The 20,186-nt window shown below is 45.5% G+C and overlaps 1 protein-coding gene across 5 annotated transcripts in view; it reads left to right on the top strand.

The window, feature by feature from the left end:
* The window catches only part of LOC120894978 (neurotactin), a 37,071-nt gene that overhangs the window by 5,761 nt on the left and 11,124 nt on the right, over positions 1 to 20,186 (top strand). For all 5 annotated transcript variants that reach the window (XM_040297899.1, XM_040297900.1, XM_040297904.1 and 2 more), the window contains exon 3: positions 11,368 to 11,608. The gene's annotated coding sequence lies outside the window, so the exon portion shown is untranslated. The remainder of the gene's footprint in view (positions 1 to 11,367; positions 11,609 to 20,186) is intronic.

Genomic DNA, 20,186 nt, shown 5'->3' with positions numbered 1-20,186 from the left:
CCCCACGAAACACATGCCCCACCAGGTTCGTTGAACCTTTCTTCCTACCCGTGCGATCCGTTCCTTCGATAGCAAGCAACTAATTTCTTCACCTTCACCAGCAACGGTATACGCGCGGTCAGCGGATCTCGTGTGCGCGAGGGATGTTGAAATCTCTCTGCACGAATCCATTTCTTACCCACAGCTTCGGTTGATTAGCTACCCTGCTGCTGCTGCTGGTGGTGGTAAGATTTGCTGGAACGGCACGTACAAACAGACGGACCTGAGCCTGAAATCAACCTTCTACTAGGGGCCAATGGCAACTCATTTTTCATCCGGAGCTAAATATTTAACGAGATATCTCTGTGGGCCTGCTGTCAGCTACCTTCTCTTCCGAGGGTCTGTCTACCTGCAGAATCCCCACCAGGAAGAGGACACCTCTGAAAGAGAGAGAGAGAGAGAGAGAGAGAGAGAGAGAGAGAGATGAACAAAGAAGCAAAAAGCGCTGAGATTGTTCTACATTTTGGCGTCCCAGCCCATCCTGCGCGTGTGGTTACAATGTAGCGAAACGGACAAATTACGCAATGATGGATTGGAAGGAAGAACGCCCAGAACGGCGCACAAAGCGCCCCCCAAAAAAGCTGTTGGAATTCAATTTAACAGCCAGCTTCGTTTCGTTTCGTTTGATGCACGATCGAGCGAGTATGCGAGCGCGTGAACCAACATTAAAGGGCCATCATCGTGCATGAGCGTTTATAGCATTGTGGAGGAAACACGTTCCTCATGAGTTTATGAGTCTGTCACATTTGTTAAAATTTCAAAAAATAGGCGAAAAAACAAATATCAACCTGCTAGGACGTGTCGTAACAGTTCGGCGACACATTTGATCTTGCTCTGAGCTCGCGTAAAACGGTGCTTAATTTGTCGCTTTCTCTAATTCTACGGTTCTCTGGTCACCCATTAAAAGAACCTTTTTCTAATCGATCGATAATGGTGTGTTGCTTTTAAAACACTTGACCCGAATGTCTCAAAGTGTGTCCGCCGTTGTTTTGGTTCTAGCGAGACATTCCGAAGCACTGCCATTAGTGTAAAATCTGGATGTCTTCCAGGAACTTGGGAGACTTACCAATTATTATGCTGCTCCCCCGAAATTGGAAGAGATGATCTTTACGAGCTCAACGGGCACCGACTTTGAGTGGAGCCCTCGGGGTGGTCGATAACGATCATTAAACCCAATAATCGTAAAACCTTGTCCACACGAGGGCCAAACATAGCTTGGAGAGATGATTCGTTTCATTCGTCGTAAACTCACCCTTCTTTGGAGTTGAAATCGATAAACTGTCATCGGGCGAGCGTCATAATCTCGTAAAATTAATCATTTCCAGCTTGGCATCTGTCCAACGGCTTTCCATGCCCAGAAGCTCCCGGGCTTGCTCCGATGCTCCAATTTGGGCCGGAAAACTCAAACCAACTCTGACCAACTGCTGGTGCACAGTGCATCGTTACAATAATTGGACCGAGTTAACGGGCTTCACTTTTTGGGTGGGTTGCATTCTCGAGTGCCTGTGGTGAACTCGATCTCTTTACCCCTGTGTTGCACTTGATTGGTTCGATCGATTCTGAGAAGATAGAAGATTTGTTGTACTGTTGCTGCTGCTGCTGCTGTTGCTGAGGGCGTTGAAGACTTGCCGAGAGCATCGGCAGCATTAGCGGGTCAGCGGGTATAATCCACACCCGTTGCGAGCAGTCCGTCAGCTGGTAGGGAGTAGATCGATTCTTCTGATACACATCTCCTATACCTACGTCGGTTCTCCAACACCAACACACACACGATCATCGTTGGGTGTTAGATTTGTGTAGTGGCATCGGCATCTCCGAATGGAATTGAACACAGCGAACATTATTTACAACCAGTTAGGGGTCAGGCTGCGGGTCTGGGAGGTTGATTAGATTGGAAGCGATACAAACGTATGTGTGTGTTTGTATGTGTGTATGTTTATTCAATTCAACTGATTGCCCCGCACGATCGTCGCTCGTTTCATCGTCTTTCTCCACTTGATCGAACATTATCGATCGACAACACAATAAGGGCTTTCAGATCGTGTCCTCTTTTGCAGAGTGGCATCTACCGCTCGCCCTCTACTCTAAACAAACTCACCAGACCGATGATACAGAGGAAGAGATGTGCGAGACAGAGCGCGGCAGGAAACGAAGACCTCAAAGTGTCGAACCTATCAAGCGTTGGTGGAATAAGGGTTTTTGTTGTGATGCCGCAAACTGGTATACGAGAACATTTGTGTTAGATAGCGAATAGCGCAGGCTTTTGTTTATGGCAAAGATGTCGAACAAAGGAGACATAGCGTCTAAAACAATAATGTTGAGGTACTGTTCAGCTTTGATTTTGTTTGTGCAAGATCTAGACGATCTCGTTTACATTCCATATTGGAAAGAGTTTGACATTACTGTCTTGTTCGCTTTCCAACGTCCAATGTTCTTCTCTAAAGACCTTAAATCGTGCCTAGAATACAACCGGCACACAGACCAGCATTAGATCCCATTTTGTGTAGAATTTCGTATCCCAAACGGTATCGTCGTCGATCGTCGTCGTTGTCGGCGTGCTCTTTCTGTTCGGAGTTAAATGGAGTGCACGGTCCATGCCCTAGACCTCTCGGATTCATCGAACCGTACCGGTGCTACTACGACGCCACACCGGAATGGAAGAATGCCCCGCAAAGGGAAAACGAACGGGACGAGACACGTGCAGCACCCACCATAAGCATTGTAGGTGGAGCGGAATAAAACAGAAAACATGTAATCGCACGTCCCCAGATGCGGGATGTGCACCCAACCCGCAACCCAGAGTCAGGGGACTCCGCAGGTTGATGATCATGATCATCTAAGTTTGCGTCCGTGTTCCAAATCGGAACGTAAGCTGCACTGTACACTCGACGACCGTTCCAGAGCAGATCGTAAACTTCACCGTACTACTCCATACTGTACCGCGATCACGCAAAGGGACGTGGAACTCTGGGACGTGCGGATCGCGCACCCCGGGATCGATTGTTCCGTCTTCATTCGAGTGGCACTAAAGGCACCGGTATGTTTGCCAGCAATGGGGGAGGGGGGGCGTACACTCTCTGTACCAGTGTGCGTCGAGCTCGGCGATATTTCGACCGTTCCGTGCCGCTTACCACGATAATTACGTAACGAGCAAATATTGCCCTTTTTTGGGGAGGGCAGAGGTTTGGAAAGAACGCGCACCACCAAATCGGTCATTACATTGTGTGTGTGCTTGTGCGGGAAGAGGGGAGAGGGCAACATAGGAAGAGGTCATTTTGTCTAGTTTTCCAGCGTGATAGAGAGAAGTTCTAGGTGCACGAGTACGTTCACCGCAATTATCCATTGTACAGAGGGTAGCTTCTATTGCGCCACCAGCGGGGTACAACATCCTCCCCCAAGAGGGCATGTTATGTCACGTCTTCCTCGCTTTTTGGGAGAATTACAAGGGAAATTGGGGGAAAAATGCCAGGAGGACCACACCGAACAAGCGCATTGTGTTTGTGAGTAAACAGTGTGCAATTTGGTCCACATTTTGGTGGGATACGTACAGAAGCCAGCAGTACATGGTACATTGATTTCCTTTTCCATGTGTTGCCTAGAGCACCGAACCAAACACCGAACAGAGTACTATTGTGTGAGGTTAGCAAAACAGGAACCAGCTAAACAGGGAAACGAAAACATTAAAGTGGAGCAACAAAACATGTGGAGCTCGTGGAGATGTCACTGTTTGGAGTTTAAACGAGTTTCTGGGGGTCGTCAGGATCGTTAGCATCGTGCCTATCGCTTGATGGAGGCCATAAAACACAAGAACGTTCTCGTTTGTTTCGCAACATACCACCCAAAACACGATAGTGTGGTGAAATCCTCGTGCCATTTAGCATCTCATTTCTAGTTTTCTTGCATTCTTAAATCTTGAAGATCTTCGGAGGATCGTAAAGATCGATAAGCAACGTACCAGCTGGCTGCATCCCAGCTGGTGCAATGCTTTTACTCTTGTGGTTTGCTGATAGTTTTCAATGTTTTGGTACCGCCACTACCCCGGCGTAAAGAACATTTTAAACTAATTACCCATTCCCGGCAGTGGAAGTAACTGCAACGGCGGCATCTAGCGGGAACTCAGTTGATTGATGGTGTGGCAGCGTGTGGTGGAGTGTGTTGTCCATCATTACGTGATCACCTTGGGGCAGGGAGAGTTCGGATTGGAGATCATCCCCAAACGAAGCCTGTGTTGATGTTCATTTTCAATTCTTTGTGCCTTCTCTCCATCCTGGTTTAATTCTTTACCGATCTTGTTTTGTTCATTCGTGTGGTTCTACGCCTGTGGCACGAATAATTTCGCACTTTACCGGTTGTGCGTGTGCTTGTGTGTGTGTGCGGTAGGATGATGGATTTGGGGTACGCGTGTGTTTTGAAACTACTTTCCGGTTTTATTTCATCACGCCCCAACCCGACCACACTCAGTTTGGGTAAGTTCTGACGGCGCTCTTTTTTTTCTTTCCTAAACCCCCAAACGTGAGCTTCCGTAATGGCGCAATTTTCAACATATGGTATCGCCACTCTCCGCTTGCAGACTGGGTGGGATGGTTTTAAATCATGAAAGAAAAACATCTACATCTTCCTTTTGATTGGAGAAGAAGAGAGGTTTTTTTTTCACGAGTTCACGCAACGCCCTGAAAAGCTACAGGAAGTAACCGTTTGATTTCCAAGTCAGAACGTTCGATGTGCGTTGAAATCTTAATGTTGGATAGCGAAAGATGGCTTCGTTTTTGGCGTGCAGAGTGTCTGGAACGTTCTTATATGCTAGTCTTTAACGGAATTATCGTTGTTGGGGTTTTGTGGCTCACTTCTACCGTCTGGAGGTTATAGATCATTAAACAACTTACTACTAAAGCCTCATTTATTATGTGTTAATAATATGGACTTGGAAATTAGGTTCAGAATAGATTCACCGCTCATGTGCTACACTCCAAAGCCTTCGAATTTGGAAGTTTCTAGACTGCGGCAGAGAGATACCACCGATAAGACTTGACAAATGTCACGCACGTCATCGCGGCAGACTTTGCCAGTCCCACCGGAATGAAGCAAGAGTGCTAAACGCGGCTACCTGTCACCGACTGGTTAACCCGCTCACAAACAGGCTCCAAACCGCCAAATCCATGGGGGACACCGCGTGAACTTGTTTCAAAGTTTAACGATACGTCACCCACTGGCCTTAACGAGAGAACGATCCCTTTAAAAACGTCCCGTTCGCAAACGTTCGCGAAAACGAAGGCATTGCGGGCGTGTCTGCCGAAATGGCTCTGGACGATTGCTTCTGGGATTTTCGCACCATCTACGGCACTGGATACACGACGTGGCAGGAAAGACGATTTCACCAGCGTCTTCGCTAGAGAAAACGGAGCAGCGAGCCTTCGAGACGGCGTTGTTCTTTCTTGTTTTTTTGGGGGCTTTCTTTCTCGTCTTCAGTTCAGCTCTTGTTTATGCCTACGTCTCCTGTCGTAAACATTGTCAAAACCGAACGAAGCCGCGTAGGCTTGTGTCTCCCTGCCGCCCAACTCTCCACCCTTCAGGTTGTACTGTTGTACCGAACCTCTAGCCACAACATATGCCAAAAGCCGTCAGCATGTTTCCTCCTTCAACGGGCGCACGCTATCTTAATGTTGCTTAACATTAAAAAAAAACTCTAGACTTGCTGCTACATTGTGGGCTCCTCTGTTTTGTTGCTGCTACTATACTTTGGAATAGAATAAAAAGGAATCGGCAAGCCTACTTCCTTGGCAAGCCCCTCGAGCTGTGAAATCTGTGAAGTGTGGTGGATGTACGCTGAACGTGTTTGTTGGGGAGTTGGGATCGGGTCGGCGCTACTTCTTGCCTTCATTCATATAAGGAAGGAATGAAATTAAAGATTGTACGATTGATGTGAAGAGTAGCAGCAGCAGCAGCAGCAGCATCATCGGGCAGAATAAACCTTTCCAAACAAAACAAGATTTGTTTTGACCAATTTATGCGTCGCTCTGTGTGGTTTGGAAGGCGAATGTGTGTGTGTGTGTGTGAGTGGGGGGGGGAGGGGGGAAAATTGATGGAGTTCGATCGCAGCACACGGTTCGTGGACGATTGCCCTGAAGCTAAACCAACCTCAAAGTCTTCTTCGGGTGGTTTCCGAATGGCATGTGAAAAACTGTGTGAAATCAAACCGTTTGGTGACAAATGAACTAAAATGTAAGGACCGATTTCTTTCTTTATGTGTACTTTTCATCTAAGGTTTCATTTAACGCTTGAAGAGCTCAAATCAGAGCAGTATAAAGTGTCTACTCACTGTCTACATTAGGATTTAGGGAGGTTTCGCTCGTAAACAATCTTCGGTCAGTGGGAACAGCATCTTCCCGTGCGTGTCATCGGTTGAGCAAATCGGATTTTGATTTGATCCGTTTTGTTGCTCCCCAGCCAGACATACAGACTCCACACACAACGAGGTCATAGGGAAATGGCATGTGTTTGACCCGCTTTGCGCCATGCTGCAGACACATGGAGAGCAGATCTTGCCCGGTCGATGACAGTGCACTTCGTTTCGGACTTTGTTTTCGTTTTTTGGAGTTGCCCAAGAGCAATGGCCTAAAAGTTTGAAGTGACGATAATCCTTCCAGATCTCCCTCAGTCCCAGATTGACCAAAGGAGGTTCCCAAAGAAAGGGCCTTACAGATGTATTAAAGCAAAACGGTTCCGCAATCAGTGTTTATTGTTGCAGGCGTGAGCTTCCGTAGAATGTAGAATAATACGTAGTTTTGGGGGTTGTCCCGATCGTTCGAATCCTTTCCCTGGGACGCCCTGATGTGTAAGCGAAAAGGTGTGAAAGTAAAGCAAACTCCGTTTCCCATCGTGCTCAACTGCATTTGCTTCAGCTCAGCATCTCCACTTCCTCACACGGGCCTGGAGTTTACGCGATCGCGCTGCACCGCCGCATCATAACATATGCTAACGAGTGTTAACAACACGCAACATAACTCGTGAGCGCGCACTGTATGGTGTATGGTGCTTTCCATGGGATGGTTTGGTCCGTGAGTGCACGGAGGATGAAGGATGTTTTCATAAATGCTGTGCTTCTTCGGGGTACATCATCGGAAAAGTCTCGTCGCCACAGTCGAACGGGAGGGTTCTCAATGTTTATGTTCGTTTTTTGTTTCTCATACTCTCCACATTTTCTGACACGGAATCTTGGGCAGTTGCTGCTTGGACTGCAGTGGAGGATTGTTTTGGAATTGGTGTTGGTTCATTGAAAAGTGTTATTTCGTTGTCTTCCATCCCGGTTTATCATGGCTAGTTGTTTTGGTGCGCAAGAAACTAAACTGTTTATCATTATATGTGGAGCAAACGATTGTCTGTTGTGTTTTTTTGGTCTCATTTGCCTTCAATGCTTCAATTAAATTGAATCGTCCTAGGGGTAGAATTTATCATTTTACAAAACATACATTAATCCACTGGAAGGTTTTAAATAATGCTGTTTATGTGTGCATTTGATGTTTTGGTGTTTGAGTATTTTTAGAATTATATGCATTTTTAACGTTATTTAATTCCCACGCAACTCCTTACAGCATCTCAAAACCTAACAATCATAAATTTAAAAAGCACAACATGTTGCAAAATTGCATAAATTCAGGCTGAATATGTGCTTAAAAATAGAAATTTTAGATATTTTTTAATACATATATTTTGAGAAACTGAAATAAACCCGTTTATTTGATCGTTTAATACAATAATTCATGTTATAAAAGTGCTAAAATTAATAATTCATCCATAACAGATCATTTTAAATAATTTAATCACCTCACGGTGATGTAAACGATGGCTTTTAATTACTTTCCCCTGCTGGCTACGACCTTTCGTGATACGTGTAAATTGGAATCAATTTAATCAAGGCACATTTTTACTTCTGCCCTCATTTGCATAGTCACTTGGCTTCACTTTAATTTCAATAATTTTTTAACATCCTAAAAATAGCACACTCATCGCAACAAATGCACTTCCGTGCACGTGCACCCAACGATAACAATCCAATCAATTTGCCATCAACAATTCCCCATCCATTTCGTCCTCTTTCTCGCCTCGCTCTCCCTGCTGCCCTTTCTGCTGGCTCATTTTATTATCCTGTACACGCTTCCCCCCCAGTGACTTATCGATGCAAAAAAATAAAGCTTCTTTTGATGCTCCCCAACCGTGTAAGAAAAAAAAGGTACCTTTTGCCCATTCTCTACCATCATTGCCTGCCGCACCGGATGTGTGTCCCGCACAGAACCGGCTCCTGCAGCCAGTAGGAGCAGCACTGCATGGGGGGAAACTGCATTTCACTATCGTGTGCAACCGATCGGTGGGATTTCCGGTGGCATAGCACCGGAGCACCCATGGAACCCAACCCATCGCTTGGGCTTATTTTATCGCCATTTTATGCAACGGTCACGCTCCTCACAAACAAACACACACACATACACTCGAGGCGTAGAAACTCATTACAATGTCGCCCAGCTCGGCGTGTACCGGTGGTTCACCGGTAATGGCGTGTTGGCCATAATTACAAGCACACAGCCACCAAGCAACCGTATGTACGCTTGGGTCGTCGCTTGCAAGCGAACTGCATCGGTGCGCAGCGGAACGCAAAAAAAAACCCCTCTCCCCATTCCCCTTTTGTGTAATGTCCGTGAAAATCGGTCCCGATCGATAGAGAGGAGGAAGCAGCATGCGCACCCGTTTTGTTGTTGCTCGCCTCCTAACCCCGACTAGGGAAGAGACTCGAGGGAGGCTCTTTACATTGAACTTGGCCCTCGTTTTTGGTGTATGTGTTTATTTTTCGATATGGTTGTGAACCGACTGTGCCCAGACAGTGAAGGCTTCAAATTTCGCATTAAACTGTGTTCGCAGGTGTGGTGTGCCAATAAGCGGAAGCTGAAGCTGGAAGGGGGGTTTTTCATTTCGTGTCAACCATCGGTTAGTTGTTTACTAACTTTCCATTCGGACGCCCAGACAGCGCGGCAAGAAAGTGACATTGGCACGCTATCGTGCTTGCTTGCAAACATTCGCTCTTTTTGTATGCAGGAAAAGAGTGCTGTGTGGTCGTGGAGGAGTGGGTGTGATGTATTTGCCCTTCTTTGTTTCCGTTTTGGGAAGGAGGCCGGTTTGGTTTGTTGTTGTAAGGCTTCGATTTCTACAGCACAGAATTTCCATTTGCGCCGGGAGTCTTCACTCGCCCGGAAGTTATCGCGCCACGGAAGCCTTAAGAAGCGTCCATAAACAACCGAACAACTTGCCACTTGCAACGCTACTGCAACGGAAAACAGGGGAACAAATAAATCTCAACCCCAGCTCCCCAGGCTACCCGGCATTTTCCACGATGCGCACACGATAAAACTGTGGCAGTGGAAAGTGGCGGGTGAAAACTGAGGGTGTTTCTCAGACCCATTTGCCGCTATTGTAACCTTTTCCGATGCACCAAACTTTGCGTCGGGAGTGTATATGTAAGACGGTGATTGGAAAAAAGGCGGAAAACTTGTAAGTGCATTTTGCATCGGTCGAAGCAGAAGCGACGAAAGATTATCCGCCGTTCATACGCTGCACATTCACACCCACCGTTTCTTTGTGCTGTGGAGTGAAGGTTTAGCCGTGTGGATAAACATTACTTAATTGTTGGCTGTAGAACAATGGGATAAACTTGCAGCTACTACTGCTCAGGGTGTGTAGGAGACTAGGGCAGATAAGATAGGAGAATTGCCTCTTTGTTTGGAGGTTTGGTGCTTCTTGCACACACCTTTTTGCCATTTCTGGTTGCAGATGGTTATCGTCTTTGTTGTGCAGCAGGAAAAAGTAACTGCAAATGGTACACACACAAACACACACATTCACCATAAGAGCGAATAAAGGGAAATCAGGGCAAATAGTTTGTAGATGATTTGTTACCATTTTGCCCTTTGAAAGAACGATTTCAGTTATAGTTCTATATTTTTTTAATTTAATAGATATTAAAAGCCCATTTTCTGTTGGGGTTGAGATAGTTCACTAACCTTTCGACGGGCGCATATCGTCGTTACCATCACCAGTAAGAAACAGTTTACTCTTTGTCTCTTTCTCCCCCTGTTTGCTGCTACTCCACGCCCCACATGAAGGGCTCTCGAGCAAGTAAAGTTCTAGTCTACCCTTCCGTTTTTCTCCCCACTATTTTCAAATTACCGGATATAAGGTCGGCTTTACCGAAAGTCTCACTGTGCCGTGTGAGTGTGTGTTTTTTTTTACTTCACCCTACAGACCCTACTGTAGCCCTTTCTTATTGCGTGATGATGTGCAATTTTGCTGTCCGAAAGCGAAACGGACCGAACTTTTCTTTCCTCCTCCTCCTCCTCCCCTTTTGGTCGTGCAATATAGTTTCCGGCTCGTCTCCAATCTTCAATCGTTGTTTCAGTTGCCGGTGGTGGTGGTGCTAAATGCTAAATGGTTTGCCATTTCTCTAGCTTCGTTTGCTGCCTGTGGAGGGGGGGGGGGACACTCTTTTTTTACCAAACAAATTAGTCTGCATATCGTTTTGTTTTGATTGCTTTGCAGCTCATCAGACAGTTGTTCGGCTTTGTTTTGTGTCTGTTTTGCAACCAAAATTGTTTCTGAGCATGCAATCAAACATTGCTAGCAGCCAGTATGTTTGAGCAACAGAGTTTGAAGGGGTTTTTGAGCACTGAAAGCAATTTCTAATTTAAAAAAGGATGTTTTTTCGATTAGATATGTGTATGATAAAATTACATGCAAACTCGGTTTGAAATTTGTAATATAAAATTTCATTTCATTCTGTTTATACCTGTTAAGCGTTAAAGCGAGAGCAATTGATTGTTGAACACGCTTTTTCAGTTTTCATCTTTTTTGAATATGCCTGTAGTATATTTACCGAATGTTTTAGGATTAAATGATATGTTCCTATGAGCTGGAGTTCCAATCTCCTGTCAATTATACCGCAACCTCTGCTTTAATTGACCGTTTTATACGCTCGAAGGGCTAAACATTGTTTCTAAAATCAACATTTAATTATGCCTTCAACAATCACAACAACTGTACAATAAAATTGCGCCATTTTAAATTAATTATAAACTGCCCTCCAAAACAACAGGCTCTACTTCTGTCACACATTAAACATATGCTACCGGCAAACTCATTAAATTCTCATAAAGCACCACGTCGCCGTCACCAGCTCATTTTGCGTGTGACGTTTGAAATTTGCATTAAAATCCGATTCTCGTTTCCATTCCACGCGCTAATTAAATAATATTTTTCTCTATTCTCCCCTCCCCCCAATTTATACAGCTCTCGAGAAACGGCTACGGTCTCACCTTTGATGAGTCTTCTTCGGTCGATGCCGGACGGTTAGTGCAGCCTTTTTCTAAGCATCCCAGCCCCAGCGAAACCGGTAAAAGCGAGCGGTTCGGACTCGCTCTGGTTTTTGTGTGTTTTGTTTTTATCGTCCCCGGAATCGGAACCGAACTGTGAATCCGGCAGAGTTCTAGCGAAACGAGATATATATACATCCCCGTAACGGACACAACAGGTAAGTGTCTATGTTTTTTTTTCGAGCGGTCAGTTGCTTTTATGTAATTTTTAAAACGCGAGGTAACAAAACACAATTATTGCGCCGCTTCACGGCAGCGCGCGGGCAACGCAAACCAACCGGCAAACGGGCCGATGCGTGTACGCAAGCACAATGTCCACGTGTGGAATTTGTAGCTCAGCGTGTTCGACGTCACGTGAGCGCTCGGTATGCCGGTTACAAGATCAAAAAATTGCGTTTGAACATAAAATGGTTCTAAAATCTGAACGGCGGTGTGTTGTGATCCTGCAGTGTGTGTGTACGAGGTCATCGTTGTTCTTCGAATAAAGGAATAGGGCTTTTCTTGTGAAAAATTATGAAACACAACCATGTCATTATGAACGGTTGAAGTTCAATTGTACAAACTGACTCTCGGAGCCTGCTCTCTCTCCCTCTCTCATTTCCCCATCCTGCCCTTTCCTTTAGCTTTATCTTCTTTGATGATGGAACAACCACGGCTATGATTATAGCTTTCCTCACACACTGGAGTGCGCCCCCTTTGTACCCAAACCATCCCGAAATATCAATTATGTACACGACAATTTAAAGCATAGAGAGAGATAGAGGGAGAGAGAGGGCTGTAAAGCGTTCGGGGGAAATGGGAACAGTATGTAACAAACCGACCGAGAACTCGAACACGTGTAGTACCACCACTGCACTGGACCGGTTAAAATCTCCGACTCGCGTAAGTGGTCGATGGTCGAGTGGTTTGGAGAATAATTACTCGTTCGTGCGTAGTGTGTGTATTATGCCCCGAGCATAATTGTGTTGTTCCTTTCGGTTAAAATAGAACCAAAAAATGTAGGGAAGCAGCGTAGTAAAAGTAAATCAGCTTCGATTTTTATCTTGAAACGATTCCAATGAAGTGTAGGTGCGCCAACTCTACCTAGCAATTTGGGTCCCATGCTTTTACTCGGTGTGTCCTTGATAGGTGCAATCGATAAAGAAAGGTGTGAGAAAGTGTGAATGGAGCTCTTTTCTCTCCATTATATTCGTATGTTAATTGTGTCCGGCCTGTTTGGGGAAGGTTGCAGAAAGGGACAAAGAGATTGGGAAAAGATTAAACGCTCAAGCTTCTTTTTTTTTATCCAGATGTTCAAAGAACCCACAAAAATAAAGCACCATTTTCGGGTGTCATAAATCTGTATGAAAACCATCACATACACACACACGCGTACATGTACACGCTCACATAATCTGAACAAACCCCGAACAACGATTAAAAAGCATAATTATAATGATTTACTTCGACTAGCGTTTGTTTGTCTCTCGGTTGCTTCCCGCACAAACGCACGCACACACGCACTACCGGGAAGGAAGCAGTATGTTGGAAGCATGAAAAATCAACCCCCTCCCGTGGAACGTGGAGAAAACCCTGCGGAGAAGGAAATTATAACTGTGTTGAACAAAACCTTCATTTAATAACGTCATCGTTTTCCTTTTGCGGTGGAATGGTGAGCTGCCGGTTTTGCTGAACGGAATTTTCACGTTTGCGGTTGAGTTTTGGAGTTTTATTCCAAACGTAGGGTAAGATGAGGTAAGGGGGGGTGGGATAGAAGCAACGGTTCCATTTAAAAAGCAAAAAGATCGCCCGTTGATTGGTGGGGCGAGAGATTTAAACCGATTTGTTGTGTGCCTGCAAAGGGACAGCAAAGGAAGAAGTCGATCCAATTCCAACGTTCGGACGGTTCCCCGGGCACTTTTAAATGGAAACATATGTTCTCTTATGTGCGGGGATGTTATGTTGCCGTGGGACAACGCGGGGTCATAATATGCCGATCAGTAGTGGTGCAGTTGTGTTTACTGACTCATGTAATGTTTGGCAGCAATACAGATTTCGATTTACAGTGGTAAGGGGAAAGTAGGACCATAAATGAAGAGTTATGAGCTTTGTGATTTGAGGCTGTGCATCGTAGACGACGTTGAGATTTATTTACTCGATTAGCTCATTTATTCTAGCTCGTTGTATTGATTAATAGTATAAATAAATAATTAATTATTATTTAATTAATGGTTTAAATCAATTTAATAAAATATTCAATATCGTTTATCGAAACGTAAATCAGCTTGTGAAGAATTTTGTTTGGAGAATAAAACGTTCTTTGACATGTTTTGATGTGGAATGACCAAATTGCTCAAAAGATTGAACGCTGTGTTGTTGCAAGAAAAGACGCGTACCTAAACCTCATTTGGACTCAAGTTTTCTGGAGCTAATGATTGGATCGGTGGAGCTATAATAATTAGCTGGAGCAAATGATTTAATTTCTTCTTAAATGTTATGCCTATTTTCACAAGGTGTAAGATATATGACCAACTCTAGATCAAACTTCATCTTAAATGTTGAATTTGGACCGTAAATGTCACTCCACTTTAAACTCTCTTTCCGCAATCCATCAAAGAAAAGTCATCACTATTCTCTTCGCATCACAATTTGTGCCGACTTTTCCACAACTCCGCCATAAAAGGCGCAAACCTCAAATAAAGAACTCTTATGCCTCTCCGATGCTTGGATGAAATGTCTGCACGTCTCCATTAATGCTTGCTGGCGTGTTTGTAGCCTACCCTTGTGCCATAGCCCCCTCACCGGTAACCCCGATTGCCCCGATTGTCGTCATAATGGACAGGAGGCCTCCTTTGTTGTCGATCACACCCGAGTCACGGGGATGCAAATCCCTTTTCCTCTGGCTACGGCTATCCCATGGACGAGCAGCATAAGAAGGCGCATGCTTTGGACTGCTGGCCTGCTCTGTGACAGGAAATGAATGAATGATCCTCTTCTGGCTGTGTATTTTTGCAACAAAAGAATCACGAAGCGAAGGTGAAAGTGAGAAGACGGGGGGAGCTGGGGAACGACGATTCTGAAGATGCTGCTTGGTGGATGGACGTTGATGCTAATAAAATTCAATTTACGAATCCTGTGTAGCAGCTTGAACTTGAAGCCATTGACCATTGTCGTTGATGGTGACGGTGGCAGCGGTCCCTGCCCAGGGTACTTGCAGGGCTCGGCCATCATCAGGCGCGTCATTAGCCGGCTTGTTCCGATGCCCTTCCGTCAACCAATGGAATGGGAATAAATGTCTTTCTGTAGCCAGTCCCCAGTGTGTTAACCAATGACAATCTTTGGGGTCGCTTTGGAGCCCTTACACGAATCCCCCTGCGAGCGGTAATGTGCTCTGCGGTGTGCTGAGAGGTGTGAGTGTGTGTGGGAGAGGAGGAATCCAATTACCAACATACACGCTACAGCACGCACTACATGACAGCATTAATCCCTCGCGCGGACGCGCTGTACCGCAAGTTTTGATGTACGCTCCGCTTGCGTTAAGACGATTCCACCGGCAACTCGCCGATATCCCTCACCGTCTCGATGAAAAACTGACCGACAGGCAATAAATTACAATATACATATACTTTTATTTCTCTTTTCTTTCCTACGGCTGCACATGCCTTCACTTTTCTTATTGCACTTGATTGCACGCTGCGGTTGTCCACCAGCAGAAATTAAAGCGACCTGCCGCGGCTCACCGACACACGATCTTTGGAGCCCGTGGCAATGAAGCTATCTTCAGGGCGAACCTTACGCTGGAGCGTCTTTAGCGGGCAGCAAGAGTAAGGCGGACAATTTTACTTTCTGGTTCACTTGTGCCCCCGTGTCACGTTGGACCTTTCTTCTGGAAGGCTGAAGCAACTAACCAACGGCGCCTCGTCTCTTTGAATGCGAGTGAGCTGCGGTTGTCGACGAATTTAGCCAGTTGATTTATTTTACGACGCCTCCGGACTCTCTGATCTCGTCTTTGGAGCGGTGTCTATCGGAGGGGGAAATGTGGAATCAAACTTCTTCTTTACAACAAAAAAAAAAAGCGGAAGCAGCATGTTTGATGCGGGTCAGATGCCGTACGCATCGCTTTGCGGCAGTCGCTCTGGAGGGAGATAAATTTGACGCTAGTCAAAAATCGGCTACTGTCGACGGGTGCTGTGATCATCGCGTGTGTGGCGTCGGTACTGCAGTAACCATGAATCATGTGCCCGGTCTCGGACAACAAACTGGATTGCATCTCCAGAGGGAGAAAGGCGGGGAGAAAGTAAACATATGGATTTACTCTGCCAAAGGCACTGCAATGATGCTTCGATCGTGCCCTTCCAACTTGAGACGGTTCTGGGTTTGATAGCACACGCGTAACTATTGGGGAATGTGTACGGGGTCTAATGAAGAGAGAGAGAGAGAAACTGATGGCGGTGATTGTAGAATGACACAAACCAGACCTTTAAACCAGGTTTAAACAGACAGTTCGCTTTTGAAGGTGAAGTTGAAGATGAGCAGTTTGTGATGAGTCTGGAAAAACTCTTCCTCTCTGCCAATGTCACCGCGAGCGGTTCATGCGGCAAGAGATCCCATGGATCTTCGGAACGCTTGGTAAGGTGATACGGAGCGCGGAGCGTTTTGTTTATGCACGATTTCAACGATGTTTTGATTTAAAGCTATCCGATTACCACACTTCCGAAGGGGTTGGAAGTGATGCAGTGCGATAAGTGATGCACACAGAAATCTGCTGACGAGGATCGCATTTCAAACGCATCTACTACCGTTGAAGGTCACTGTCACTGTCAGGATTATTGCATTTATTGAAATAATAATCATTTAAAAAAAAAAGATCGATCATAACCTTAACGATTAGTGACGTCCGATGCCATGAACATATGTTCTTTTTGCCATACAAAGAACAGATACAAATCATTCAGACGTGTGTTTCTTCATCATTCGTTCAAAATTATTAATTACCCTCTAAATGATCGTCCCCAGCAGCCATAATAGTATTCCAAAAAGACCCTTTTTAGCCCTTTGTATTCTCTCTAAAAAACAACACCGAACGTTCTACCGACTTAATTGCCTCATATTAACAGCTGAACAGTCTTGAGAACGAGGACAAAATAAATTAACTGTCAGTACAGGATTTCACTCAGCACGCGGCCGGAACTAGTAGAGACTCATTTGCCCCTTTACAATGTGACGTAGAGAACTGTCCCCACTCCCCTCTATCCCTGACAAGCACAGCTGACACTTTCACAGTGCACAAAAATAGCCTTTTCTTCGGGCATGTTTTATTCCGCTACGGGGTGGCACTTTTTCCGATTCCGAGAGAGTGATAGTCGCTTGTTAGGTGTTTTTTTCTCGTTTTGGGTTTCCAAGAACACATATACAATTTGAGTTGATAAATCGGGAACCCATCGTTCACACTACTTTTCAGCGCCCACGCTTGGCCTACCCGACACGAAGATCCAGCGGATAAGTCTCCTAAGAGGGGGATGTTTAAGTTTCGAACTGAAAATGACAAAGTTTTCATTCCTGTCAACACTTGCTCCACTCACACCTACTAACGCCTCTGTCTTGACGAAAAAAGAGCCTTCTAATGAGATCTAATTTGTTGAAAAACGAAAGAACGTACCAAAACTGTGTTTCCAAAAGCAAAACTTTCACTTTGTGTGCTTATGTTGCCCTCCCAAAAGAACACACTACTCGTGCCATATCGTTATCTCGTCCCGTTTTGTCATTCGAATGGCGGCGCACATATTGGTATCGACGTGGGCAGGACGGCCCGGGGATCGGCACAAAACCTTACAAGCGCCCCCCAATGAATTTTTGGCTAACGACGTACTCTATTACCAGCCTGCTACCGGCGACAGTACAGTACGTACGGCACACGTTTTTCTCCCATCGTCCCCTCCGAGGATCATATTTCACGGCCAGTACTTCACTTTATGAAGTTTCACTTAAAAAAGCCGACTTATTAGCTCCACTCGAACCGTCCACTTGTGTGAGGTATGCGTTACACCTTACCGAATCGGAAGTGATTGTGATGTGGAGGGGAAGACCCTCCCGCCAATACCAACGGCAAAAAGGCTTTTGCAGTTCTCGGTCCTTCTTTTCCCCCCGGCTTTTTGCGGTAACTCCAGGTGTGCGGGCCTCTACTCCCTTGGGTTGTAATCGCTTATCGAGAGGAGGGATTGTGTGCTGCTGAAACACGATAACTTTACGTGCCTGCGCTCTTCCCTTGCCGTATTTTTTTGTCAATGGATCAATTACAAAAACCCTGATGGTTCTTCATTGAGACGTGCTTGAGCGCAGAACGCACGCACGCACGCACAGGACGCCACGCAATGGTAGTGCTGGATAGGTGAGCACCCCCTTAGTAAGGTTCTTGTGTTACGCTGCACCTGACATAACGCTCTCTGGAGCTATTGAACAAACAAGGGGGATAATTGTTCAATAAAGAACTACTCTGTACTGACGAAGTTAACTCACTGGATTTCTTAGAGATATTTTGAGGATAATGATTAGTATTGAAAGAAATCTTGAAGTTTGGTAATCAAGTCAGTGACATCATTAAGATCACTTGATCTCTACTTGTCTAGGACTTACACCCAATCTAACTCCCTCGGTCATAAACTATCTCGATGGCAGTTAAAATCTCACCACAACAGTGCCGTTAACGTCTCATTTAGATAATGCTCCGAGTAGAGTGGCCGGATATTGGAGAAGAAGTCATTGTCGAATTCCTGGCATAGCTGTGAACTGCAGTGGGATAGTGCACGATCTCCATCGCATCTATGCGTGAGGAAGTATCATTATGGCAGGGTAGAAACTATGCTCTCCGTTAAGAGCATTCCTGGAAGGGTTTCGAAATGACACGCTTCCCCGAGTATGTTGTTCCGGGCTTGTATTTTCTGTTGGTATGTACGTCTAGTGAATTGAGATGTCTTGCGCATTGCGTCCACTCGCAATGTGAGTTGGAGCTCTCTCTCTATAGTTGAGTGCATTATTTACGAGCCAGTTTTCGTTCGTTGCGTGCACGTCTTAAGTGAATTGTTCTCAGCTTGCCCATGAAGAAGATGACACCCTTCTTGTTCTGGTGGTGGTGCGATGTTAAGTTTCCGTTCACACTCCGACGTCAAAGACGTGCGGTGGCGTGCGCGCCACTATTTACAATGGAGAAAGGAAAATAAACAGCTCCTATCGCTCTCTAGCAAGCGCCGACTGCTGGTGCTGGTTTGTAGAAAGATGCTTTCTTTCTCCCTATGAACTAACAGTTTCTGTGAGGAAATGCTAGGAAATCTTTAACGCTCCAGTACAGTGATCGTCGTGAAGTGACAAGCTAACTGTAACAGATGGACGTGTCAACACACACACACACACACGGTTCGTTAGAGCTTAGGTCCAACGGTTCGACGGGAATGCATCTACCATCCCATGTCGAGGTAATTGTTGAGAAAAAGTGCAGTACAGTCTTTACTGCACGCCTCTTTCTCTCTCTCTATGTAGCACTTTACTTCCGCAGTGGGGCCAGTTGGGTGTAATTAAGGTTAAAAATGCCACCAACGCGTAGTAACTCCGTGTCACTTTGACGTCGGGAGGGAACCCTCCCGATAAGCGAAAAGTGAGCGCACGCGAATGGCACGAGGACTCGCCCCAACTCCAATAGATAACATCAGTGTTAGCGTAAATAGAAAACCACTGCTGGGTGAGGTTCGGCGGAGGGCGTCGGACACATAAATTATACCACGGAAGCTAACGAGCGATCGGCATGGGGTCGTCCCCCACTTAATTAAGCGTGTGTCGCTTTTTTTCTGTTTACTTGCTTGCCATGTACAACCGACACGTGAGGGGGGTAGCTGTGGCGGATTGCGTTCTGTTCTGTTCGGACAGATCGGACAGCTGATTGCGGGAGCCTTACTTTGATCGATGGAACCTTAATCCCCATGTTGTTGTCAGCAGCCCTACTCCCCGGTGAGTGGAAAAGGTGTAAGCAAAAACATTAAATTTGATTACAATACGGGCCTGCGCAACCCCTTCCGGTGTGAGTTTAATTTCCCCCCAATTTTGATTTGTTTTCCCATTCCCGAAAGGGTGACAATTATGGTAATGTGGTTAAATTGTTGCCGCCGCCGCCGCTGCCGATCGATTGTCTATTAACTGGCATTACACACAGGTGTTTGCTCGTGTGGGGGCCTTTTTTTAGGAAGTGTAACTAAAAGAGGGAAAACCCGGCGGATACGGGAACCGAGAGAACGAAACGGTCACCAATTCCAACGTTTACTTTCATTTCCTGCTTCTCGTGACGACGACCACGATCACTGTGTGTGTGTGTAGCTTTGAGAACGAATTGTGTCGGAAGAGCACAATCGATGTATCTTCTAGTTCCGGTTTGCACGCTTAGTTCGATTTGGTGTGGTCTTCCGGTTTGTTGAGGAAGACACACAAAAAACGTTACAAACGATTTTAATTCGTTTGATTTGGACGCTCCAATCAATGTGCGTAAAATGTCTTCAACGTTAGAGTTCGGTTGGTACAATCAAATTTGGTCCTTCGAACCGGATAATTCATTTTGACACATTTGCGTTGTCATGTGTTTCAGATATTACAAAAAAAACAAAAAAACAAACGCATCTTAAAACCCAACCCCAATTCTTAGCTTTAGACGAAAAAATCCCAGCATTATTTTCTTTTTCCTTTTCTCCTCTATTTCTTCCACCCGCGAACGAACCG

This window comes from Anopheles arabiensis, chromosome 2 (genome assembly GCF_016920715.1).
Source record: "Anopheles arabiensis isolate DONGOLA chromosome 2, AaraD3, whole genome shotgun sequence".
NCBI classification, from domain to species: domain Eukaryota; kingdom Metazoa; phylum Arthropoda; class Insecta; order Diptera; family Culicidae; genus Anopheles; species Anopheles arabiensis.
Note: the sequence above shows the minus strand (reverse complement) of the source record. Positions and strands in the feature narration are given on the sequence as shown.